Here is a 27,563-nt window from a genome sequence, read left to right on the forward strand (position 1 = left end):
TTCTGTGTTCCAGTGAATTATTTTCCAGCAAGATGATGGATACGCCTGCAGAGGAAGGAAGTGCATTGACACATGTTAATGCTGTGATTAACATGGAGTAGATCCCTAAATCAGTGGGGATGTAAGCTGCTATCCTGGTTTCCGGAGAGTCATGTAAAAGACAGTAAGGCGCATGTATTATTTATGGCATGATATGTAAGTTATGTTAAGTTACTAGGGCAGTGTAGATAGAATTTTTATTTTCATGTAGAGTAAGCCTGACGGCATATGTTTGTTTAATTTTGTTACTATGATAGATCCGGATACGAGAATAATGCATGTTTATTTTATTTTCATTTTGCTTTATGAGTAGATGTTTGGGAAAATGAGGGATTGATAGGATCAGTTGTTGTTTATTTGTGTAGGTTACTTAGCGTAGGATATTCCGAGTTTTCTTTATATATATACTAGAAGGGCTAGATCGACAGGTTCATTTTTATATTACGTCAAACACGTATCAATTCATTTTATTTCGGTTATTCAGAGAGACAGGTATAGCTATTTTGCATGATGCATGGTTTTACAGAAGCTGCCAGAAGGAGCTGCAGAACGTCGTTGTTAAATTAAGATCTTTGAAGTTAAGTTGGATTCTGTTTGCCTGATGGGCTGCCAAGGACTCGAACTGTGTCTCATTTTGTGGAAAGGCCAGTGGGATTCATGAGAATTAATGAGACAAAAATTGCGTGCTGAATTATAATGTATTGGTGCAGGCTGATTGTATGCCTGACAAGATAAGGAGTATTGTGCAGATGTGTGTGCCTGCCTAGTGTCCTCTGAGTGTATATTGTGATCAGAATGGACAGTGTTATTTCCAGACTATTGAGTCTGATGTTGTTAAATGGCCCAAGCATGCTAAGAAGGAATGAATATACGTGAGTTTCCGTGTAGTTGATGAAAGGCGTTATCTCATGGCAAGCTGATTCCTGGCCTGTGTTTATCTGGATGTGCGAAAGAGACAGTATTTCCTTGTGGCGGCCTCGGGAGACAAAATCCCATCTTTAGCATAGTGGAGTTCAATATTTCTTTACAGCTCGTAATCTACCCGGAAGTACATGACGGATGACCGCGCTGTTGAGCGCTCAAACGCAGCAGAAGGAGGCAATGTTGCCCATTGCTTTCTTCATGTTATCAAGAGTTATTTATATGTTTTTCCCTTATAGGATGATGTTTTACATTGTTTTATTTGTGATTGTATACCTTGTCTCGTTGTTTTTAAAGGGAACAGCCCGAGTGCTGAAATATTGTTGGTTTATCTAGTTCTGTCTAGATCTTTTGTAGTGAACCGGGATTCACATTAGAATCAGTGTAGCATTTAAGACTTTACTCGATATCCGATGTATATATATGTTTAGTTTGATTATTTGAATTGCTGTAAATATAGTGTAGGATTTGCCCCTAGTATTTTGCATAAATTACATAGCGTCCATTGCTTCTTAATTATTTTTCTTTTCGTCGTAACTTTTCTGTATAATGTAACTTTTATTTAATTGTAATTTCGGCGACTCTCGGGATTAACTTAACTTTGAAACCGTATCGTTGGGATGCGATAGTGTGAAACTCCATACGGAAATACCACATGGCAGTGTTTGCGTACACTTGTTGCCATATAACATAAACATTGGACTATAAGAAGAAATTCAGTCTTGATTTATGTAAATGTTCTTTGTTGAACTTGTTTCTTTAATGTCAAATTTGTATAATCATTCAATTAACGTTTTTAATTTCGACTTATTTCAATACTTTGAGTTCATTTTTTTTACAAATTACTATTTTTCTTGATTTAATTATTTTCGTGTGATTTGATCGGGAATATTTATTAATAAATCCATCTTACCCCCTATGATTGTTTCTCATTCGTGTTATACCTCCATTTCCTGTTATTGATTGCTATTTTAGTGTAGAACTTCGACTTTTTATCCTGACCCAATCGACAACCAACCCACACTCTGCCCAACCCTCAGTTAGTCGGATGTTCATACAGGAATGGAGGCATCGTCCTAGAGGGTATTTACCCCTGGGTACGGTACAGTACTAATTGTAATTAACTTAAAATAAATATTTTCTATTCTGTTTTCTAACACACACACACATACACACTGTATTTTTACTTCACCAGAAAGTTACAAGCTTATCTTAAGGTAAGTATAGAGATTCAAGAAGTAACGGATTCTTTCCTAAAAATCTTCCATCATATTGAATCAATGTCAATATTAAGAATGAATGAAAAGTTTATAATTATATGCGAACAGCGAGATACTAGAAGCCCTCACATACGCATCTCCCCAGACCCCCCCCCCCGCCTCAGCTCATGTTCACTGGAGTCAGGAAGCATCACTGGAGAAATCGCTCCGAGAGGACGGGCAGACGTGGCTTAGGTAAACTAACTGCGTTTTGAGTTATGTATCTACGCGAACAGAGCGCTGAAACTCGTTAAAGTGTTTGACTTGGAACTAAAGTGTTTGCAGAGTACACCAGCACCTTTTAACGCGGGACAGGTTAAACTAAAGGACACAGTGTGCTAGGAAGTATTATAGCGAACACATAAAATCCACGGAGAACAGAAACTTCGTCACGTAGAACTCGAAAGAATTTTCTTAATAATTCGCATGTGCTACAAAACAATTTAATCGAAAAATGAAAAATGAAAATCCATATCCTTGGTCCTGTCATTCGACCGGGTCAGGGATGGACTGAATGAAGCCGCATTTAGCGGCCAGGATAGGAACTGTGCCGGCTGCCGAAGCCTGTCGCACTCCTCTGGAGCAAATGATTAATGACTGACAGATGAAATAGAATGATACTGGAGAGTGTTGCTGGAAAGAAAGATGGCAGGGAAAACCGGAGTACCCGGAGAAAAACCTGGCCCGCCTTCACTTTGTCCAGCCCAAATCTCACATGGGCTGACTGGGATTTCAACCACGGAACCCAGCGGTGAGGGGCCGGCGTAATTCTGCCTGAGCCACGGAGGCTCTCTATTGCTGCATGTGATGCCCATTATCTGGTGTCTGTATATAACCTTAGAAACGTTTGGTAAACAATATTTTTCACGACTAAACAGGTTTTAGCAATAGCACAGTGCGCATTCGGGATATGGTGTATTCGAGCACCTCTGTCGGCGTCCGGAGATTGTTGTCTGTGGTTTTCCATTATCACAAAAGGCAAATGCTGGAGCTGTACATTAAAATCACGATCACTTCCTACTCCCAGCGCTTGCCTAATCTATCGTTGCCGTAAGACCAACCCGTGTCATAAACCTGGTTATTTCTTGAATAACTGCTCAAAATTTAGAAACTAATTGAACATCTCCCTTGGTAAATTATTCCAATCCCTAACTCATCTTCCTATAGCCGAATATTTACCTCAATTTGTCTTCTTGAATTCCAACTTTACCTTCATATTATGATGTGCGGGATAGTTCAGAATGTATCACTATTATGTGGCTAAAGCGATTTACTAAGATGATTGGCAGAGGATATACGAGAAGCGGTCTACCATGCTAGGGGCTGATGACCTAGGTGTTAGGCCTCTTCAAACAACAAACATCGTTATGATCATCATCTATCGTGCTAACTATACATTTCGAAAATTTCATACCCATCCAATTCTTGTGGTACATTATAGTACACAGCTGGACATAAAATTGCTATACTATGAAAATGGAATGCTACAAACGTCAAATTTGCATGAAAGATACAAAATACTTGAATACGCAAATGATTAGTATTTTTAGCGCATGTCTGCACAGCAGGTAGGAGTAACGCCATCTAGAGTCTGTATAAAGCGGGTTTCTCACTGCGTCAGAACAGGCAGTGGTATCGAACCCCGCTCAACAACCCCCCGCAACACTCACACAACTCACAGGCCAGCAGACCTATAAAATATGCTCGTAAGCCACACCCAGCCAACCACCCACGCGAACCAAGGTTGGAGACAGGCTTATAACCCCTGTCTACAAGACCAACACCACACGCACCACACAGACACTAGTCACACACAAGGTACATCATTCTGCTGCAGCCGGCATAGGAACTACCCGCTGCAACAGATGGGGCATTCCACACCACCACATTAAGTGTAAGGTGCCTTGGGACCTGGTGAAGTGTTCCAACTGTCACGGCAGCCAAAGCGCTTAGTTCTCTGCCTGCCCATTCTTCAAGAAGGCAATTAAAGCTCACTATTACAGGACTGTCTCCTCAGACTTAAAAATACACATCCTTCCTCTTCTCAGCTCCTAAATAACAACCCCCCCACCAGTCGGACCCAGGATACCAATACTCAACTCAACCGGTGGTGCAATAACAACTGGCAGAACGGCGACCAGGTTGCGGCGTCCCTTAACACCTCAACGGAGACTGGAGCAACTACAGTGGTGTGTTGATCGATATCCATGGACACAGACGTAGCGTCACGTCGTCTTTTCAAATCGGCACTACAGAAACGGTATGATGGTCCATGTGTAGTGTTGCAGGGACCACCAAAATACTACACCATATACACTGACTGACAGAGCAAATGCAACACCAAGGAGGAGTGGTTCGAAAGGGATGAAAGTTGGGGAAAAATCAGAGTCGGCACGGAAGAATAATTGATGTTTATTTCAAACCGATATGCAGGTTACACAATGCGCACGGCATCGACTCAGTAGGATGTAGGACCACCGCGAGCGGCGATGCACGCAGAAACACGTCGAGGTACAGAGTCAATAAGAGTGCGGATGGTGTCCTGAGGGATGGTTCTCCATTCTCTGTCAACCATTTGCCACAGTTGGTCGTCCGTACGAGCCTGGGGCAGAGTTTGCAAACGGCGTCCAATGAGATCCCACACGTGTTCGATTGGTGAGAGATCCGGAGAGTACGCTGGCCACGGAAGCATCTGCACACCTCGTAGAGCCTGTTGGGAGATGCGAGCAGTGTGTGGGCGGGCATTATCCTGCTGAAACAGAGCATTGGGCAGCCCCTGAAGGTACGGGAGTGCCACCGGCCGCAGCACATGCTGCACGTAGCGGTGGGCATTGAACGTGCCTTGAATACGCACTAGAGGTGACGTGGAATCATACGCAATAGCGCCCCAAACCATGATGCCGCGTTGTCTAGCGGTAGGGCACTCCACAGTTACTGCCGGATTTGACCTTTCTCCACGCCGACGCCACACTCGTCTGCGGTGACTATCACTGACAGAACAGAAGCGTGACTCATCGGAGAACACGACGTTCCGCCATTCCCTCATCCAAGTCGCTCTAGCCCGGCACCATGCCAGGCGTGCACGTCTATGCTGTGGAGTCAATGGTAGTCTTCTGAGCTGACGCCGGGAGTGCAGGCCTCCTTCAACCAATCGACGGGAAATTGTTCTGGTCGATATTGGAACAGCCAGGATGTCTTGCACATGCTGAAGAATGGCGGTTGACGTGGCGTGCGGGGCTGCCACCGCTTGGCGGCGGATGCGCCGATCCTCGCGTGCTGACGTCACTCGGGCTGCGCCTGGACCCCTCGCACGTGCCACATGTCCCTGCGCCAACCATCTTCGCCACAGGCGCTGCACCGTGGACACATCCCTATGGGTATCGGCTGCGATTTGACGAAGCGACCAACCTGCCCTTCTCAGCCCGATCACCATACCCCTCGTAAAGTCGTCTGTCTGCTGGAAATGCCTCCGTTGACGGCGGCCTGGCATTCTTAGCTATACACGTGTCCTGTGGCACACGACAACACGTTCTACAATGACTGTCGGCTGAGAAATCACGGTACGAAGTGGGCCATTCGCCAACGCCGTGTCCCATTTATCGTTCGCTACGTGCGCAGCACAGCGGCGCATTTCACATCATGAGCATACCTCAGTGACGTCAGTCTACCCTGCAATTGGCATAAAGTTCTGACCACTCCTTCTTGGTGTTGCATTTGCTCTGTCAGTCAGTGTACATGAAAGGTAATGGTGTCAAAATTCACTCGATCGCCTCAAACCTGGGTACTTGCTTGATGATGACCAAGGAGAACGTTACATGAATGGACCAGTACCAGCACCACAAGAGTATTTATATGATAAACCAGTGGAAGATAACCAACAGTCCTTATAAAAACTACGGTATTTCGTCTGCTTGGACAGTTCGTTTTCTATTTGACTGAACGTTTAGTGAATTGATTTTAAGATTACTCAAGCTGACTGATCTTCGAGATCTATTAGTGCCTGATTATTCACCGGTGGGTAATTCCTGGAAGAAAAACCCAAAAACTAAGCGAATCCGTCCAGTGGAACGTATACGGTAAGCTGCAATCGTTATAAATTCTTCAAATGTCCACCATGCGCCTGAATGCACGCCATCACATTTATAGTCGAAGAAGTTCGAACACTCCAGGCATAGCACGTATTCGACGGTATACTTGCTTCACATGCTGGCGAAATACTGCAATGTCCGTAACGACCTGTCTTGACTCCAAACTATCTCCCACTTCGACTCATTACTCAAACAGACGTAGTTTGTAAACATTCGATCATAGGGCGTGAATTGATAGGCATTTTTGTGTATTTTTTTGTTTACTATCCACCCCCCGATTACTTCTCAAATACTCGGAAACAACATGTGTTCAGATTCGATATCATGCTTGAAAGTTGCCATGAAGAATAAGGTCATGCAAGCGAGCGAGTTAGCCGTGTGGTTAGGGTCACGAAGCTGTCAGCTTGCATTTGGGAAATAGTGGGTTCGAACCCATCTGTCGGCAGCCCCCAAAATGGTTTTCCGCGGTTTCCCATTTTCACAACATGCAAATGCTGAGGCTATACCTTAATTAAGTCTACGGCCGCTTCCTTCTCACTACTAGCCCTTTTCTATCCCTTTGTCACCATAAGACCTATTTGTGTCGTTGCGACGGAAATTTAGTTGTAAAAGAATTAAATAAACTTAGAGTACTCTGCAATTAGAAACACGGTACAATTAATGATATCAGTAATATCCGCCAATGTTTGTGAAGCGAAAGGACGACTATTAATTCGATTGCACATATGACTGTTACGTATTTCCTGAAAGTTTATGCACACTATGCTAGTCTTTAAAGGAAGTGAATTTTTTGCAAGTTGCTTTACGTCGCACCGACGCAGATGGCAGATAGTTATTATGGCGGCGATGGTACAGGAAAAGGCAAGGGATGGAAGAAAACGACCCTGTCCTAAATTAAGGTACATTCCCAGAATTTGCCTAGTATGAAATTTGGAAACCACAGAAAGCCATTTTCAGTGCTATTGGCAGTCGAGTTCGAACCCACTATCTCCCGAATACAAGCTCGCATAGCCACACGGCCAACTCGCTCGGTCAGGAGTGAATTCCACGCAGACACAGTAATTCGAAGTTTATGTTCACATTTCTTTCTTTTTAAAGAAACATTGGAGTTCACTTCTGAAGTAATTTGAACAATTGCCAGTGCAATGAAGCGACGGGAGATGGTGATAAATGATGTCATAACTTTCAATAGATGCTGGCAACAGCCTCATGAATTGGAATCGCCGGAGTGCTGACATTTCGAAATATGCATACACTGACACTTTTCAATAGACCAGAAGAACGAAATTGATCGAATCTAAAGGAACGATATACGTACTCCATTGCGAATTCATATTACGTACTTTGCATAATACATACAATGACGTGGTTAATAAAAATAGGCTTTTCTGTCACTCAGCACGTGATATATTTTCAAACGAATTTGTGAACTATGTAAACGATAGAAATCCTACTACTGTAATATAGTAATAACATAGTGTCCATCTCTCGTCCGGTTCCTTGGCAGAATGATCAGTGTACTGGACTTAGGTTCGATTTCCGACTGAATTTTAACTGCTTAAGTTTAATTAAGGTACAGCCTCAACATTCGCTTGATGTGAAAATGGGGAAACCATGAAATATATTCTTCAGTGTTTCAGACAGTGAGGCTCGAACCCACTATCTCCGAAATGCTAGCTAATAGCTACGTGATCCAAACCACGAAGCCACTTACTCGGTATTATTATTAAAGCATTTTTATATTGCTTGTTGGTCATAAGTGATTGTTTGTATTGAGTGCCATGCCATTTATATAACATTCCAGTATGATTCTACTCTTTGGTGAAACTGAGAGGCCAGAAGTTTTACGTGCCAGTGATTCTATCGACATGAGGGTGACGTATTTGGTCACCTTCATATGCCAACATTACCAATGAAACGCTTACCTCAGCAACAATATTCGTGTTAAGAGATTTGGGATTTTATTCAGGCTATGGAAAAGTACCATTTGAGTATAATTTAGTTTCTTTTCCGGGTTGAACCGTGTTGTTATTATCTGTACATTACATATAGTTTGCTAACGTTTCAAATACATTGCAGTAGTCTTTGTCAAGGCGGCTGAAATACCCCTACTTGATCAGAGGTAATCAGTCTCCCAGGCAGCAATCACACTACGAGACTTGTTCCTAACCATGGCCTTATATATCCTACCCTTCCTGGCTGTCGCGTGAGAATTCTGGAACGTGTGTGTCACAGCCAGATAGTGGGACTTGTCCGCCCTGTTATGTAATTAGAGGTTCGTCCTGCATGTTTACGTTGAGATCTGCATCTCTCAATCTATGTATAATAGTCATCCTAGAATTGCTGATTTTATATCCTTCTTATAAGTTCATATTGTTCGAAACGTCGGTAAAGTGTACATAATGTACAGATAACAACAACACGGTTCAACCCGGAAAAAGAACTAATTAATTCTACACAGTGTGAAAACTTCACTTCTAAGATACCCTTTGAGTATGTTCTTAATCAAATACACATTTATGTGGTAATCTCACCATATTGAGATTGTTTCAACAAGATGCTTCATTTTTCCTCCGTACCTACAAATAACGGAGACTTATAACCATGTATTCGTTTTCATTACTGAATGAAAATCACAAACTTTGGATACAATGAGCTCGGTATTCATTACATATATCACCGTTGCGCCTCCAAATACCGCTATGTGACATTGTCGAGGGGAGAAATACTGACCCGCAGAACCTATACCGCTATGGGTCAATGTTGAAGGGAGGAATACTGACCCGCAGCACATATACCGCTGCATATCAATGTTGAAGGGAAAAATACTGCCCCGCATCACATATACCGCTATGTGACAATGTTGAGAGGCGAAATACTGATCCGCAGCACATATACCGCTATGTGTCAATGTTGATGGGAGGAATACTGACCCGCAGCACATATACCGCTACATATCAAGATTGAGGGGAAAATACTGACTCGCATCACATATGCCGCTACGTATCAATGTTGAGAGGAGAAATACTGACCCGCAGCACACACCCGGCTACGTGTCAATGCTGAGGCGAGAAATACTGACTCGCAGCACATATACCGCTACATGTCTATGTTGAGGGGAGAAATACTGACCCGCAGCACATATACCGCTAAATATCAATGTTGATGGGGAAAATACTGACCCGCCGCACATATGCTGTTGCGTATCAATGTTGAGAGAAGAAATACTGACCCGCAGCACATATACCGCTACGTGTCAATGTCTAGGGGAGAAATACTGTCCCGCAGCACAGTATCACTTAGAACGAAAATTCGTTGATACTCTTCAAGCAACACTAAACCTGAGATGACAGAACTTTTCTGGTCAGAGTTCTAAGCTGAAATATTATCACATAGCGTTTTTTCCATACGCAATGAAAATATGTACTAAGACTTACTTACAGTAGTAAACTAAAATGCAAATCCAACGTTATAAAAATATTCGAGCTCTTAAGGTCGTTTTAATCGTGAAATTACCAGCGTTTCGCCTCAGTGTGGCTCGTCAGTTGGATTTCTACACCTTGTATCCTCTCTACACCTTGTCTCCTCGTCGGTGATTTTTTTTTCTATCGGCCGCAAACTCTCAACACCATTCTGCGACATCCTGAGGACACATTACACTCTCTCCATAAACTTCTGCCAGTTGCCGCTGAATTTCAGCTGTGGGTACATGTTTGGCCCACATAAATCGAATCACAGGGCTCATTTCTTTGCGAGACCAGTTTTCCACACGAGTCGCCACTTGCGTTTACCTGCAACTAGCGCTGTAGGTGGCGGGTGGCTGAAACTCTGCACAGTTGCCAACGGCATGTATTAGAATTATCACACACCACTAATTTCTCAATAGGGGCTGCCTGGCCGAGGCGGTAAAGGCGTGCTCGGTTCGCCAGGAAGGACGTGGGTTCGAATCCCCGTCAGGAAGTCGTAAAATTTAAGATACGAGATTTCCTCTTCCGGAGGTGCATATGGCCCTAAGGTTCACTCAGCGTACACCAAAAGTGAGTACCAGGTTAATTCCTGGGGGCAAAGGCGGCCGGGCGTAGAGCTAACCACTCTACCCCATCACGTGCCGAGGTTAACAATGGTGGAAGCCTTTACCTTCCACTCCTCCAAGGGCCTTCGTGGCCTGTACGGAGCTGATTTTGCTTTGCTTTTTTACTAATTTCTCTATAACAGACGAAACTCCGGGGATATTGACCTTGTAACCTTAGTTTTTGGTCAACCCTCGTATATATTGCAAATTTGATAGACTTAGAATCTTAAATACAGGGTTATGAGACGTGCGAGTCTCAATCATGTAGTTATGGAAACAGAAAATCTCCAAGTTTGTGTCAAATGAAGCGCGCGCATGTTGTGGTGGCGCCGTTGGCCGCTAGGCAGCTGAAGTGCAGGAGTGTTCAAAATGGCGTTCGAAGGCAACGAGAAGGCGTTTTGTGTAAGGGATTGTTAGAGTAATCTGGACTATGTGAGCACTAAATACTTTATTGCGGATTAGTTCAGCACAGTGAAGAGTTTGGATTATATGTTAACCCCTCAAAGACGAAACTGATGGTGTTCTCTAAGATGAAAATTCGGACAAATCTCACAATAAAAGATACAAATAGTTGAGCAAGTGTATTCTCTCAAATATCTGGGTACCATCTTGGATGACCAATATAACTCCAAACGGGAGATAATATCTAGCATTGAGCAGGCCAGGAAACCATTCATTACCATGAAAAAATTCCTTGTAAGGTCAGATCTCAATCTCCAACTACGAATTCGTATGATCCGCTGCTACATATTTTTTTCTCCTATATGGATGTGAAAGCTGGACTCTGGATCCAATCACAGAAAAACGTATTGATGCCTTCGAAATTTTCCTGTATCGCCGTGTCTTGCGGATATCCTGGGTAATGAAAATCTCAAATGCCGAGGTCCTTCGTCGGATGAAAAAGCAAAAAGAACTACTGCTCACCATAAAACAGAGGAAAACACAATACCTGGTATATATCATGAGAGGTGAGAGGTTTTAGTTATTACAGCTTATTATCGAAGGAAAGATACAGGGGAAGAGATCTGTTGAGAGAAGAAGAAATTCATGGCTGAAAGGCCTTCGAAGATGGCACTGCTGTACTTCAGAAGTGGCATTCCATTCTGCGCTGTCAAGATCAGAGCTCGTTCCGTGGTCCTCCAACCTCCGCTTGGAGACGGCGTCTTAAGAAGAAGAATGCATGAATCGGTTAACGAATGTAGGATGACATTGGTGTCACGAACTTGTCTTACCAGTTCAGGCAGACTGCCCAGTGCTCTGGAAGGGTGAATCTAATCTATTATTAGGAATTTACATGGGCGGGATCTTCCTCCTAATACCAAACGTTCGAGCGCACGGGTTGCCTCTGTCGATCCAAACGACCCGGAAGGCCGGGACCGTCAGAGGGCACTGTCTCACGTGTTCGTGAGTTGTTTTAGCGCAGCTTTCAGAAATCGACAACTCGTAGTAGTCTGCAGATGGGAATAGCGCAACCGACTGTGTGGCGGATTCTTCGCAAGCAACTGAGGGTGAAACCGTACAGACAGAAACGCCTGCAGACGCTCACAGACAATGACAAGGAGGTTCGCACACAATTTTCCACCGACATGCAGGCTGTAGTGGCGGCTAATTATGATTTTGGTGACCGACTCGTCTTCTGCGACGCAGCAACGTTTCGCTTGTCGGGGAAAGTGAACCGTCACAACGTGCGCATTTGGGGGACAGAGCACCCAGATGAGATAATGGAGCATGTGCGTAACTCCCCAAAGAACAACGTGTTCTGCGACCTGTCAATAGGCAAGCTTTACGGGCCCTATTTCTGGCATCATTTATCTCGACATGTTAGGAGAATGGTTTATGCCGCGACTGTGTGCAGATAGTCGAGACTTCGTTTTACAACATGATGGGCCCCGCCCCACTTCCGTCGACTCGTTAGCGCGTACCTGAACGAGAACTTACCGCAACCTTGGATTGGACGATCTACTGATAATGACATCACATTGTTGCTGTGGCCGCCCCGCTCCCCAGATCTAACCCCGTGAGTTTTCTTTCTCTGGGGATATGTGAAGGTCAGGGTCTACATACCACCACTTTCTGGTGACTTGAATGACCTCTGAGATCGCATTACAGCAGCGATAGCAACGATCGATCGTAATATGCTGGCGCGGGTGTGGACGGAGTTGGACTACCGCTTGGATGTCTGCTGTGTATCCAAAGACACACACACACACACACACACACACACACATAGAACACTTCTAACGTATATCAAACAAACTTGTAGAGATTGTTCCTCCTTGGGTATATCATTCACACTGATATGTAAAGTACTTATTTCACAATACATTTCAGAAATTGGACACTGATTTATGAATAACTCTGAATTTTGTTAAATAAGTCGTCAATCAAAATCGTGGAATACATCCAAACAAACATATCAATTGCAATTATTTATAGTCACTCAACAGTATTATCACAAACGTAATTTATGATATGGCTTTTCATCGACATTCATACGTCATAATAACATCAACTAATTTACTCTTCCTCTAAAGCAAATAGGAAACATAAATTAGCCTGTCTGACGAACTAGGGTCTTTATTATCTTAATGTCATATGTCTGAATTTCCAGTTTTATTCTACGTGTAGAAATTCTTAGTTACGACGAAAAACGTTTTTTTTTCTCAAGCAATAGAACACAGTGTAGATTGCTGATTTACGAAGCATTCCGTTCAGAATATTGGGACAAAGGACAGGATCCATTAGAAGGTTAGAGGTTAATGAGTGAACACTATGTCACATTTGGCTAGCCACAGGGCACGAGGGCTTATCAGAATTCTTAAACAGGTCATGAGACAATAGCTTGATTGCATCCCTTGTATAACAACAGACAACAATACTCCTTACTATCGAGAGATAATGACAAAATGCTTTACTCCCCAAATGTTTCATCGCCACTTAGTGTTCCTAGTTAATTAAGTACCTTTGTGTCAGTGAATATTACACACGTACTGATAACGTCAGGATACAAAACATGCACCTCGCGTCGATCACATCCCTGTACACGACAATGGTCTGATGCCTCGTTATGACAGAGTAATGGTTAATGACGGAACACAGTCAAAGTACCGGTATATAGACCTAATAAAAACATAATTAACAGATCAGGGAGAAATAGGCACAAGGAAAAGTAAATATACTTTCAGAGCCAAACGATTTACTATTCTATCGGGAGCTAAATCCGATGACCTGTATACATTTTCATCTGTATCGGTGCACATAACCCCGGCAAGTTTCACCTTGAAAATTATTCGAAGATTAATGAAAATTAATTCGTCATCCGTTTTGATGAATTTTAAACGAGACTAGCAAAAAGAAACCCCACCTGAATTATACCAGAATCTTTGCAGTTTTTGAAATGCAAGCGATTTTTCCAAAAGGATTATTACTCATGGCCTTCATCTTCTTCACCCTTAACGAATACGCTGTATTGGTTGGGTTCTTTGAGATCTTTCTTTCTTTCTTCCTTTCTTTCTTTGTTAACCCTCTTACTGTCCAAGGTTTGTTTTTCTTCGGACTCATCGTTGGGATACAACTGGGAAGAAGGACCAGTACGTCAGGTGGCCTCCGATGCTGAACAGGAGCCTTGTATGGATATAGGAAGATTGGAAGAGATGGACAAGGAAGAGGAAGCAGCCTTGGTCATAAGTTAGGTACCATCCTAGCATTTGCCTGGAGGAGAAGAGGGAAACCACGGAAAGGCACCCCGAGGATGGGTGAGCTGAGAATCGAACCCCTCTACTCATTCCACCTCCCGACGCTGAATGGACCTCATTCCAGCCCTCGTACCAATTTCCTAATTTCGTGGCAAAGCCGGGAAACAAACCCTCCGGGGATGGCAGCTACTCACGCTGAGCACTACACCAAGGAGGCGGACTTCTTTGAGATGAAAACGAAATCAGATGATTAAGATTGACTCTGTCAGTTCATCTGAATTAGAAAAAGTACAATGCTTAATTTACACTTGAATATCAATTATTATTATTGTTATATCCATTTAGGAAGGCTCGGGTTGTGCCGTAACATAATGGGCTGACTCGGCCTAAGCAAGGAGTCACCCTCTTGATTATGAAACTTCACAGATATCTACAAATATTCACAGTAGAAAGAATTAAAACATATACAATAAATATGCACAAACGATGTCGCTAAACAACTTTTTATATTCCAGTTTTGGGAATCTGTCCTTCAGTATCACCGAAACTGCGGCCTGGAACTTAATGCTGTTTGGTGTAACTCAGATGAAAAGTCGTTCCTAGAAACTTTCTCACAATGTGGCAGGTGCTCAGGATGGTGGCTTTCTGCAGTTCAACGTAGGTGTGATGATGCAGTTGAATGCGCCCAGAGAGCTTTGCAAGCTTTACGGAGTAACACCAGTACATTCGTCACCTGTCATCGGCAGTGCTGTCATCTTGGCGGGCCTAAACCTTAGTGCTACCAACTTAACCTCACTAGCGTGAGATAAACAAATCCACGTGCTTTTTTGACAGCTGTCATCCGCCATCTTTAATCTATAGAGCACAGTGCTGCCCTCTTTAGCTACTTACCTTTGAAATGTGGTGGCGGATAATTTGAAAAATGCTTTTGACAGCAGCCATCTTTAATCTAGAGAGCACCGTGATGCCCTCTTTAGCTAGATACCTTTGAAATGTGGTGGCAGGCAATTCCACATGACAGCAGCCATCTTTAATCAAGAGAGCACCGTGCTGCCCTCTATGTGGTGGCGGCAAATTCTACATGCTCTTGTTTGGAAACAAACTCACGCGCTTTTTTGACAGCCGTCATCCACCATCTTTAATCAACAGAGCACAGTGCTGCACTCTTTAGCTAGATACCTTTGAAATGTGGTGGCGGCAAATTCCACGTGCTCTTGTTTGGAAACAAAGCCACGTGCTTTTTGGACAGCTGTCATCCACCATCTTTAATCAATAGAGCACTGTGCTGCTATCATGCGGGCAATTTCGTCAGCTGTCATCCGCCATCTTTAATCCACAGAACACCGTGCTGCCCTCTTTATGACATGTAGTAGCGGGCAATTTGAAAAGGTCTGTTAGCTCTCATCCGCCATCTTTAATCAAGAGCGCACCGTGCTGCCATCTTTAGCTAGATACCTTTGAAATGTGGTGGCGGCAAATTGAAAAATTCCACGTGCTCCTGTTTAGTAAACAAACTCACGCGCTTTTTTGTCAGCTGTCATCCGCCATCTTACATCGCAAACCTCAGTGCTACACTCTTTAGGTACATACCTTTGAAATATGGTGGTGGATAATTTAAAAAGAAAAATTCTACAGCAGCCATCTCTCGACGCTAATTGCACAAGATGGTGGCTATACATGACTCCTTAAAGGTGCTTGTGCAAGATGGCCGCTATACATAGGTTCTTATGAGACGCCCTTGGGATGCTTGCGCAAGATGGCGGTTATACATGGCTCCTTATGAGATGGCCTAGGGATGCTTGCGCAAGATGGCGGTTGCTCTTATGAGGCGGCTTAAGGGTCCTTGCACAAGATGGCTAGAGACGCCTTAAGGATGCTTGCGCAAGATGGCGGACACAAGATGGCGGCTATAAACGTCTCCTTATGAGACGCCTTAAGGGTGCTTGCGCAAGATGGCTGCTGCTCTTATGAAGAAAGCTAGCTTAGAGGCTAACGCGTCGTGCTAGTTCGATTCATTAAATTTGGGGCTTAAATGCAAAATGTTAAATATCTCGAAAACGTTGCATCGTAGAGCAAAACCTGATACCTAGGTTTGCAGTATCAGGAACATGATAGCATAAGAAAAACCTAGTCTAATGATGAGATCGACGGTTCGATCCCTACTTAGGCCCTTTGGCATTGGCAGCTATCTAATTCTACAAGATGGGGGCTATACATAGCTTATGAGGCAGCTTAAGTGCGCTTGCACAAGATGGCTGCTGCTCTTATGAGACGCCCTAGGGGTGCTTGCGCAAGGTAGCAGCGACAAGACGGTGACTATACACAGCTCCTTATGATACGGTCTAGAGGTGCTCACACAAGATGGTGACTGCTCTGATGAAGAAAGCTAGCTTTGCATCGTGCAGGTATCTTTACAGCACTAAACCTCATACCTTTGAAATGTGGTGGCGGGTAATTTGAAAAATTCTACGTGCTTTTTCTTAACAGCAGCTATCTTTAAACAATAGCGGCTATACATAAGCTGTTAAGGCCTCCTCTTATGTCAAGGCATAGCTCTATCGAACAAGTTTAAACCTGCATCGGGATAGCTAGAGTAAGCACGTGCACTCTAAACAAAGAGGGATAAGAATATGCAATGTTACCACAGCGATATATATTATAATGATGGAGAATTTAATTTTAAACGCTTCCTCGATGTGATTCATAACTTTTATATTGATGCTTTCAAGACCCGTACGAGATTTTCTTCTGAAGACGCACAAGTAAGTTCTCTACGAAATGTAAATGTAAATAATTTCACTTTGATTCCTGACACGGAAAAACTCAAAAGCTATTATCATGCAATTCATAATTAATATCCGGACAACATTCACACTTTTAGTACTAGCACTTAACGAATCTCACAGGAGGTAGGCGCTGAATTAGAGGTCTGGAATATGGGTTGAGATATTCTTTTCTGTAGTAAATTCTCTGAATTTACGCGCCGTGTTCGCCACTGGAGACGATCTTTCACATTAACATTTACCAATAAAAATAACTCCTTAAAAGAACTCTCTCATTCAAAGAAACAAACAAAAAATATGAATAATAATTATTATTAGGAAATTAGGGAAAGGAAAGTAGGAAACAGCGACTGACTTTCTACGAGCACATGAGCACCCTGAAACCCTACAGATTCACCAACGGAATCCTCACGGTGAAAAGTAGGGGAAAGGCTTCCAAGACCAAGTGGATCACGTTAGTAAAATCAGTCCTAGAGGAACTACAGATCCCATTAGAGACCATAGAGAACCGATCTCAGTATCGACAGGGAGTCTCCCCACTGTCCCTCACAAGCAAGAAGAGTACAGGGACCAACTGAACTAAGTGGACGGATGGAAGGAAGCTGGCACACAGCGAGAAAATGAAAGCATACTGGGCCAAGAAAAAGCAGAAGACCTTTAGACGAGCCCCGTGGTCCCTAGTAGGCCAAAATGAACCAATAATAATAAATTTACCGCTATGAAACTCAGACCATTAAATACTCATTAAGAACCCTTGCATAGTTTTTAAAAAGAATTTTCATATGGAAAGTAATAATAATAATAAAATTGTAACGACAATGATAATACTAACGCAACACCAGTAGCAAAGCACCTGGAAGGGAAGTGCAGCATGTAATTGACCTGACCGGGGATGGGGGCCTGAAGTAATGGAGGGTGAATGGACAGGCAGCAAGTATGGATACGAGCGAATGAAGGAGTAACGATTTCTTTAACGCCTCGCGTTGTATGCTGGACTGGAGACAAGGCAGGACTTCATTAAGATAAGGATAGTGTGGAAGTGTTAACTGATGTAAGTGCCGAAAAGTACTTTCTGAGTAACAGGTTAAAAATAGTATACAAGTGAAGAAAATTACACTTTCAAATATATTCTCCAATGATAGCATTGCAGAACATGAGCATCAATACAATCCAAAACATTATATTTTCATTTAATAAACAAAAGGGGAAAAAGAAATTATGAAAACGAAATAATGAAATGAACTATGTCCATCCTGTTATTTCTTGCTAAATCAACTAAGTGCAGGCGGTCCCGAAAATTAAACAATCAAAATACGAGTATCTGTGTAAAATACTATATATTCTTCATGAATGAATTCAAGCATAATGCGAATGTCTTTCTTTTTTGTTTTAAGGTAATGGTTGCACTTTAGGTAAGCTGTCAAGTTCAACGAACACAACTCCATTTACAGTATTTACTCTTTTATTAACACACAGTTTTTGTCCCATTTCCACTTTGTCACTGAAGGTGTTCTTCTTGTACAAAACAAAACCAGGATTATCTTTGGTCACTAGCAGGCAACACACTTGACTAATAAGCAACTTTGTTGTGCCAATATACATGTTCGATGCTTTGTCGAAATCTCAAAAACTTTCATTGGTATCTAATACCAAGTAACGTCTGATAGGTCTTGCTGTAGACATAATCTGTTTAACATCTTTTAGTGTCTGCATTTTCGAATGTTCTGCAAGCTTTTCAATGAATGCAAAATCTCTATATGACGAAGAAAAGCTGTGACAAAAGGAACTTATGTTCAACGGTGTCGAAAATTCCTGATGATACAAGAAAAATGTATAAAAATACAAGCATCCCATTTTTTGTCTGTCCTGCAAAGTTCTCACTCCATACACAAAATCTCATTTTGTAAGTTGTGAGTAGTTTACGGCTTACAACAGAAACGATGCCACTACCGGCAAAGTAGGGGCTCTGGACATTTGTTGACGCTTAAGACAACTTCCAGGAAAAGAATTAGAAATTATATCATCTAGAATTGCTTTGACGCTGCCACATAGATCAATTCAAGTAGAAAAAATAAAAGTCTACATTTTGACACTTAGATTAATTAGCACTACCACTCTACAGTTCCAAACTTCAAATCTGTAGATGTTGAGACACAAATAAACGTACATATCTCCAAATACTGTGTGCGACTTGAAAGAATATGATGATATCCTTTTAAGTACAAAACATGTCATTATTTGTTTAATAGTGTGTTTTGTAGAGAACTCTTATTGTGTAATATTTATGTCGAGTGTGTATGTTCTAGAGACTGAAATGCTTTTATGTTGCACTTTAAGAATTCATAATTGTCACTGGTACAAATAATAAATGCATTAGAATATTCGGTAATGATGGATATACAGTATGCTGGAGAGTTCAAATTCCACCTCACCAGATACGAGCTACGAATAGTATCTCTAACTTGTTAGAAGCATTTCTGCTGTAACGCTAATATTATCCAAGTTCTCCATGACGCGGATCAGAATTTCAACTGAACAAGCATAGAGCTAACAGGTCAAGTGCAACAGTTTGGCTAACTTGGCTGGTTCTCACTCAAGCTAGTACTTTGTCAAGAAATCGTGCCACAATGAACAGACTTATTATTTACCTCTGGAGCTAGCAGGTGTTTCAGGATTCATTAACTGCAAATCTTACGTAGTGCTTACATGCAGCAACCATTCGGCATTCCGTTTAAAGTTTAACATTTATACATAAAATGTGATTCTCCCTTCGATGAGTGGACTGTTTCATTTACATAAAATAATTTACACATCTCAGTGACTGTGATTTTTCAGGTTTTTACTATATTATTTACGGTGCACCAACACAGACACGGCGATGATGTGATAGCGTTAGAATTAAATCAAAATTTGTCATAAACTTTATAAATTCTACCGTACTTTACAAGAATGAAATATTCCAATAATGTTAATAGTTTAATTTTATTGTATTTTAATTTCCTGCCATTCTTCCATTAGAGGTTGTTAAAAGACATATTATTCTCTAGGATATATAGATATTTTGATGAACTAAAGACAGGTGATAAGGAATAATTGGTGAAATGCAATGTGTGTAATGCTTCAGGGACATTCCCTAAAATATAATGTATATAACCATAAGATATGGTGGGAAATGTTTGTCGAAACTCGTAGTTCAGCTTGGTTCACAATAATTTAAGTACCGGGGAGATATTTTGTACAACGACTTGCAAACCATCATTATAATCAATTTAAGGATTAGTCATCTAAAGTTCATTGGCTTGAAAGCAATCTGCATGAACGGCGCAAAAATATGAGAATTCGCAATGTAAGAGAATAAAACGCTCACTACCGTATTCTCTTTGCAGTGCGACAGCTATCACTACTGACAAACATGTATAAATTAGTTCAGTTTATTTCGGCATGTCTGCTTTAATTTTTGTCTTCGGCTTCTGGTTTAGGAAACATTATTTCAGTCAGGATCAACTGGTAGAAGTCCAGAAAAATATAGCAGGTATTTTAGTTTCTGGAAGTCTAGCGGACTGTACTGCTATTGATCTTAGAGGAAGCATTATATGATGCTGTAACGATCAAGAGGGGCGTTCCTCAAGGCAGTATCATTGGACCTTTATATTTCCTTAATTAAAGTATCTGATGAGTAAGGAACTATAAACACAGACTAGGCTTTCTTGCGGATGATGTTATACTGTAGAGGGTATTAGATAAGTGTACGGATTGTGAGCGACTGCTGAAAGACCTCGACGATGTTATGAGATGGGCAGCAGAAAATGATATTGTGATAAACAGGATGAAGGTTCAGGCTGTAAGTTTCACCAAGAGGAAACATCCTCTAAGTTTTAATTACTGTGGTTATCGGATGATGGTACCTCACGGGGGTCACTGTGAGTATCTAGGTGTTAATATAACGAAAGATTTCCATTGGGTAATCACATAAACGAGTTTGTAAATAAAGCTTACAGATATCTTCATATGGTTTTGAGGGTATTTATATGTTGTAGTAAGGATGTAAAGGAGAGGATGTATAAGTATCTGGTAAGACCCAGATTAGAGTTTGGTTCCAGTGGAAGGGGCCCAAGCAATAATTACTTAATACGGGAACTAGAAACGGTGCAAAGAAATGGAGTACGATTTGTTCTGGATAATTTCCGATAAAATAGTAGCGTGACGAAAATGTTCCAAATTTTGGCTGGGAAGTCTTGGGAGTAAGGAGAGAAGTTGCTCGACCAAGCGCGATGTTCCGAGCTGTCGGAGGATAGATGGCGTAGAATAATATTAGCAGAGGGAAAAGCTTTGAATTGAACTTTCAAGCATAGAAAAGATGACAATATTGAACCCTTTGGTCCACTCTGAAGGATACCTATCTTCCTTACCTATCAGCAAAATTTCATGATATCTATCTCTTGGGTCATATCGAGTTCTTCGTCACTTGCTGAGGTAAAAGTAGGGTTCAGTAATCCTAATCTAACTACTCAAATGATAGGTCTTATTCATAAAATACCTGTATTTTTATTTAGGAATAATTTACTGAAGAAACTAATAATTTGGAATCCATGTATAATTCGGACTCTCCCTTGTCCACTCTACCACAATCATTTTACACTTAGGGACCGAACGCTGGTTTGAGCCTTTGACTTAACTGCCTGATGGGCATCCTTACTAGAAACCATTGTCTCAATTATTAACTAAAGAATGAATGTCTGGAAATCCTTGAATTCGGCTTCCATGTGAGACTACATGTACCATCATAATGATTCTTGATGGTCCAGCCCTCGTAACATGAACTCTGGACTCTGGGTATAATTAAGGCAGTCCAATCGGTGTGTGCCACCCTTAACTGAATCGATGTGACCTGCGACTATGTCATGGACCGACCTCTAAACCTTTAACTTACTTTAAAGTCCTTGTGGATGATGACCGCAAGTAAAATGATTCTACAGTGGCATATGGCCCTAATCTAAGTCCCTGAGGTTCATGACCCCATGACCATCCAAGTTTCTAAACTGAAAGCTACACCCAATTAAGTTACATCGGTTGAAGACCAAAGTTTCCACTTTACTAACCTCAGCACATGTACTGCTCAGTCAATCAAAGTCAAATCCTACAACAACAACAACAACGCTCACAATACTTTGTGGCAGTAAAATCCATTACCTTCGGATATGTACCGTTAATCGTTACGTTAACATTTAATTTATTCCCAGAAAAATAAACTAAGATTTCCAGAATGCATATCCAAGTTATTCGCTTGCTTTAAAGTTATTTCAATAATACTGAATTTAATAATTAAATAAATAAAAACTGACTTAATGAGATCTTAATGAACAACAAATTATATCCTCATGGACGAATGGTTTCTTTCACAAGTCCCTACTCGACGTTTGACGCAGTTATTCAATTCATGTTTAATGTTTATTATCTGGCATTATGTAGCTGGAAAAATTGACATCATTCATTTCCAGTATTTATCTTGTTTCATGACATCACACTTTAAATCTAACCTAACCCTAGCCATTATTAATACTTGGATAAGCCTAATAATCTAGTACAAACCAAAAGTAACTCGCCGTGTAATGTAAGCCTATTACGATACCATATCTTGTCATAACATATCATAAAGTTTGTGCACACTCACAAACAAAACAATCATCACTACCACCCGTCTATATTTTGGACAACCCTGAAATTGGCTAACCTCGCTCATTATGTTCTAACTTCAGGGTTTCAGATATACATTACAATCTCCATTAAACAAATTCACAGTATCTAATAACCTACACGTTTTTCCCGGATGAAAATTTCAACTAGATCCAACAGTTAATGATATTCACTGCCAAGAAATGCAATCTCGTTTTAACACGTAGCACGCGCCCATCCCCGTTACCTTCGAACGGTAAACTCCGATCAGCGGGCGGTACTGGACACAAACCACCATTCACTGTCTGTCAGTTTTGACATGAAACATATGTCTGCGGTCATACATGACTGGCTTCAAAGACTTAATCCCTTTTACTTCGCAAAATAGAACAAAATACGATATTCCGACCAAAGAAATATGCGCATAGATTTACTTTTAAACGTCCCACAACAATTGTACACGTCGCAAATTAATACCGGCGCGGATTCTCGTACTCTACTTTCCATCCCAAACATTATAAAATCTTCCTCGGGCTCCCACAAAGTCCCGGCTTCACCTACAGGCTTCCAGTCACCTGATTCACAAATCCTATCTCAACTCATACCACAAATCTAATCTCTGTTTCTCAAACTCGACGATTCTCACTAACAAAAGAACTGGAATGAAAAATCCTTACTAGAATCCCCGACGCCTAATAACGCACAATGCTTTAATAATGAACAACTTCGCATAAATGATGTCGTATTTTAAAACTGGACTTCCACGAAAGTGACTGACAAATTTACTGTTATTATTTCACTCGGACACGGTTTAAGCGGACGTAGAATACGTTACATTTCATGACAAATTCACCGACATGCATTACACAACACTACGTATTAAAAATGGGTAACTAATTCCATCAAAATTCCAACTGAAAATTTTACGTCGAATAAACATCTTAATTTGACATCACAAAATATAAGCAATAAATACACGGAAAATGACGATCTACTTTGGACGTGGTATCACTTCGAAACCCTCATTAATAACTTTTACAACATTACACGGCACTTGCTATACTTTAAAATTTTATCCAAGCAAAAAATAAAACAGATGACCCTTTTTCGTCATATTTCTGACATTTACAAGAAAAACAAATGGATGATCAACTGCGTCATAAATACCCATTTCAAATACACATAAGTTTGAAATCATGAAACAAGATATAGTAGGCGTTAAGATGCCATGTCACCTACCTTAAGTCACGCCGGCGTTCATCTTTGGGCACACCGGCGACCCCTTTTCCTTTAATTAGCCATTTTTACATTTTTGGCTGTACATAGCATTTTTCTTCCTGTTTCCCGGAAATAAAGCATTAAAAAGGAAATGCCCTTCACTTGTTGATTTTGTTGATCGCACTCGACTGATAGTATTTATTTTCTGCACACGAATTACTTTCTTTACCACACAACGATTTTATAAATATTTCTTCAGTATATTGACCGTTCCTTTTATACAATTACTTATGTTCAAAGAAAACTATCGCCACATGGAGTCAAGACCCCAGCCACATCGGCTAATATCTAATGGTTGGACTTAGTCTATTTGTCCATCGATTTACAGAAACAGTTCAACCCTCTGTCTTCAGCCTCACGATGCAAAATGCAGAGCTTTCAACATGGTTTCCCTTCTATATTTATAGACAGTACGCGCTCTCTCCAGGCATTTTCCCTTTGCCGCCAAGAAAATTTGCGTAACCTTTTCGACTTGAATGACCTGTATTTAGAAAAGTTTTGGATGTAAACACATACTTGCTACATTGCTATCGGTAGTGTTCCATCATTTAAAATTTATTCCTTTTAAATAAACATGTTAAATGACCTCATTTGATAGGCACTACTTTTTGTCGACTTAGCGTGGATAAACTAGACACGCGCGTCCATCTGAAATAATCCACAGAAATGGCTTAGCAGTCTCAAATCCGTCTTATTAAAGACCAATTATCTTAAAGATAAATACAGGATCCTCATCATATTGCATAGCTGCCTCTGTGGATCCGTGGTAGAGTGTCGGCCTCCGGATCCCAAGATAGAGGGTTCAAACCCGGCAGAGGTAGTCGGAATTTTGAAGGGCGGAAAAAAATCCATTCGACACTCCATGTCGTACGATGTCGGCATGTAAAAGATCTCTGGTGATACATTTGGTATTTACCCGACAAAATTAATTAAATCTCAGCCATAGACGCCCAAGAGAAATCCGGTTTACTCTAGGTCCGCTAGATGGCAGACAGAGTAAGCCGGAACGTCGAAATTGACGAGCAGACAGCCAGATGGCGTCAAATCGAAATGTCTGCAAACGGTAGCTGAGGCCATACGATTATTATTATTATCATATTGCATTCACCACTAATTCTTTCATTTAATTATATTTATTCAACATAAACTTTCTTCTGTATCCTTCCACTGCCGACACGTGCGGATGACGTCACATCTCAGAGCGTGGGGCGGAAAGTAGCTACCTCCTTGCCACACGTCACTCCCATGCTATCAAGAAATGTTCAGAAATGTAGTAACTTTTCATACTTAAAATTCTTAGGGCACAAAGGTCATGGGTTCATAGAATTTGGTTCAAGTGGAAGGGGCCCAAGCAAGAATTTCATAATACGAGAAGTAGAAACGGTCCAAAGAAAAGAAGCGCGATTTGTTCTGGGTGATTTCAGAGAAAAGAGTAGTGTGACGAAAATATTGCAAAATTTTGGGTGGGAAGTCTTGGGAATAAGGAGAGAAGTTGCTCGACTAAGCGCGATGTTCCGAGCTGTCGGTGGAGAGATGGCGTAGAATAACATTGGAAGAGGAAAAAGCTTTGAATTGAACTTTCAAAGATAGAAAAGATGACAATATGAAGACAGAATTCGACTACGAGAGGACAAATTGGGCGGGATGTTTGTTTATAGAAAGAGAAATTAGGGATTGTAATAATTTATCAAGGTGAAATGTTCGATAAATTTACGGGGTACTAGAAATAATTTAAGAAAAGACTAGATAAATAACTAATAGGGAATCTGCCACCTGGGAGGCAACCCAATGTGCGGATCAGGGGTTGTAGTAAGGATGTAAAGGAGAGGGTATATAAGTCTCTGTTACGACCCCAACTAGTGTATGGTTCCAGTGTGTGGGACCCTCATCAGGATTATTTGATTCTAGAACAGGAAAAAATCCAAAGAAAAGCAGCTTGATTTGTTCTGGGTGATCTCCGACAACAGGGTAGCGTTACAAAAATGTTGCAAAGTGTGGGATGGGAAGACTTGGGAGAAAGTAGACGAGCTGCTCGAGTAAGCGGTATGTTCCGAACTGTCAGTGGAGAGATGCCGTGGAATGACATTAGTAGACGAATAAGTTCTAGTGGTGTTTTTAAAAGCAGGAAAAATCGTAGTATGAAGATAAAGTTGGAATTTAAGAGGACGAATGGCGGAAAATATTCGTTTATAGGAAGGAGAGTTAAGAATTTGAATAATTTACCAAGGGAGATGTTCAATAAACTTCCAAATTCTTTGCAATTATTTAAGGAAATCTTGGTAAAAGACAGGTAGGGAATCTGCCACCTGGGCGACTCCCCTAAATGCAGATTAGTGATGATTGATTGATTGATTGATTGATTGATTGATTGATTGATTGATTGATTGATTGATTGATTGATTGATTGATTGATTGATTGATTGATTGATTGATTGATTGATTGATTGATTGATTGATTGATTGATTGATTGATTGATTGATTGATTGATTGATTGATTGATTGATTGATTGATTGATTGATTGATTGATTGATTGATTGATTGATTGATTGATTGATTGATTGATTGATTGATTGATTGATTATCTCGACTTTCGGAAATATTACTACTCTTTCCGAAACTCCGATATATTCAGCCATGTCTTGAGAGTTGAGAAATAATATATAACCCAGGCCCGTATAGTTTGTACAGTTTGCAAACTGTCCAACTCGGACATACATATAATTCCTGAAATGACAATGAGGTTGCGAGCACTATGGAGGAAACACGATCTCTTCACAAAGAGCAGAGGTATTAAAATACAGATTTGGTAACTACTGTGATCTTCACTTCTAAAAGTTGGATAATAAAAGTCTAGACTAACTGTGTTGAAATGCAGGCGTTGTATCAAGTTAGTCGACTGGGCGGAACAGGAGACTCTTCATTAGTTTGTCTAATGCCTCGCTAGTTTTATCAGTTAAACAAACGTGTATACAGCAGAATAGAATACCGTGAAGATAACATCCACTGTTAGAGTTATAAATGTTCAGAGAGGTTTTTACAGTACGACTTTTCCTTAAGCTTGCTGTGAACCCAGTGAGTTAGTACACGTTGTATACACCGGTGTTTCGTTACAATTCTTCCAAGAGTAATTCTTTAGTGGATAAAGGTAGCTGAGTGTAAAACAGTTAAGTAAAAAATAAATGTGTGTTATCACAGAATTATTAACGTTAAGTGTTTTTTTTTTTATGCTAGTTGTTCGGGGCGTCGACCTATGTGGAACTTTTGCCCCCAACGTTTTGTGTTAAAAGACCCAAAACTAACTATTGGATAGGATGTCGAAATTGTGTGTGAAAGGACTTTTTAAATGCCGTTATAAATATTCTGACATGTTAAAATCGCAAGTAAGGCAAAATTCCTTTCTACAGCAATGAGCACACGTGAAAAATCCAACTCGGCCATCCTGTTGAACCTATATTATAATAATAATAAGTGAGAATATGTTATTATAATGCACTTTGATATTTTAGTCAATTTCAGTAGATACTGAGAACTTGTTGTCAGCGTCGACTGGGCGTCATGGTAACTAAGATGCTCAGGTGGACAGCTGGCGCCACTAAACTGAATCGTATTATCCAATGAATCCATCAGGGAGAGATTTGGCATTGTTTCGATTCAAGGCCTAAATGCATGAGAGTCGTCTACGGTGTTTTGGACACGTACTGAGGACAGATTCAATGGGAAGGCGGGGAGGGGATCCGAGACGAGGACGGGCAG

The sequence above is a fragment of the Anabrus simplex genome, chromosome 6 (assembly GCF_040414725.1).
Source record: "Anabrus simplex isolate iqAnaSimp1 chromosome 6, ASM4041472v1, whole genome shotgun sequence".
In the NCBI taxonomy this organism is placed as follows: Eukaryota; Metazoa; Arthropoda; class Insecta; order Orthoptera; family Tettigoniidae; genus Anabrus; species Anabrus simplex.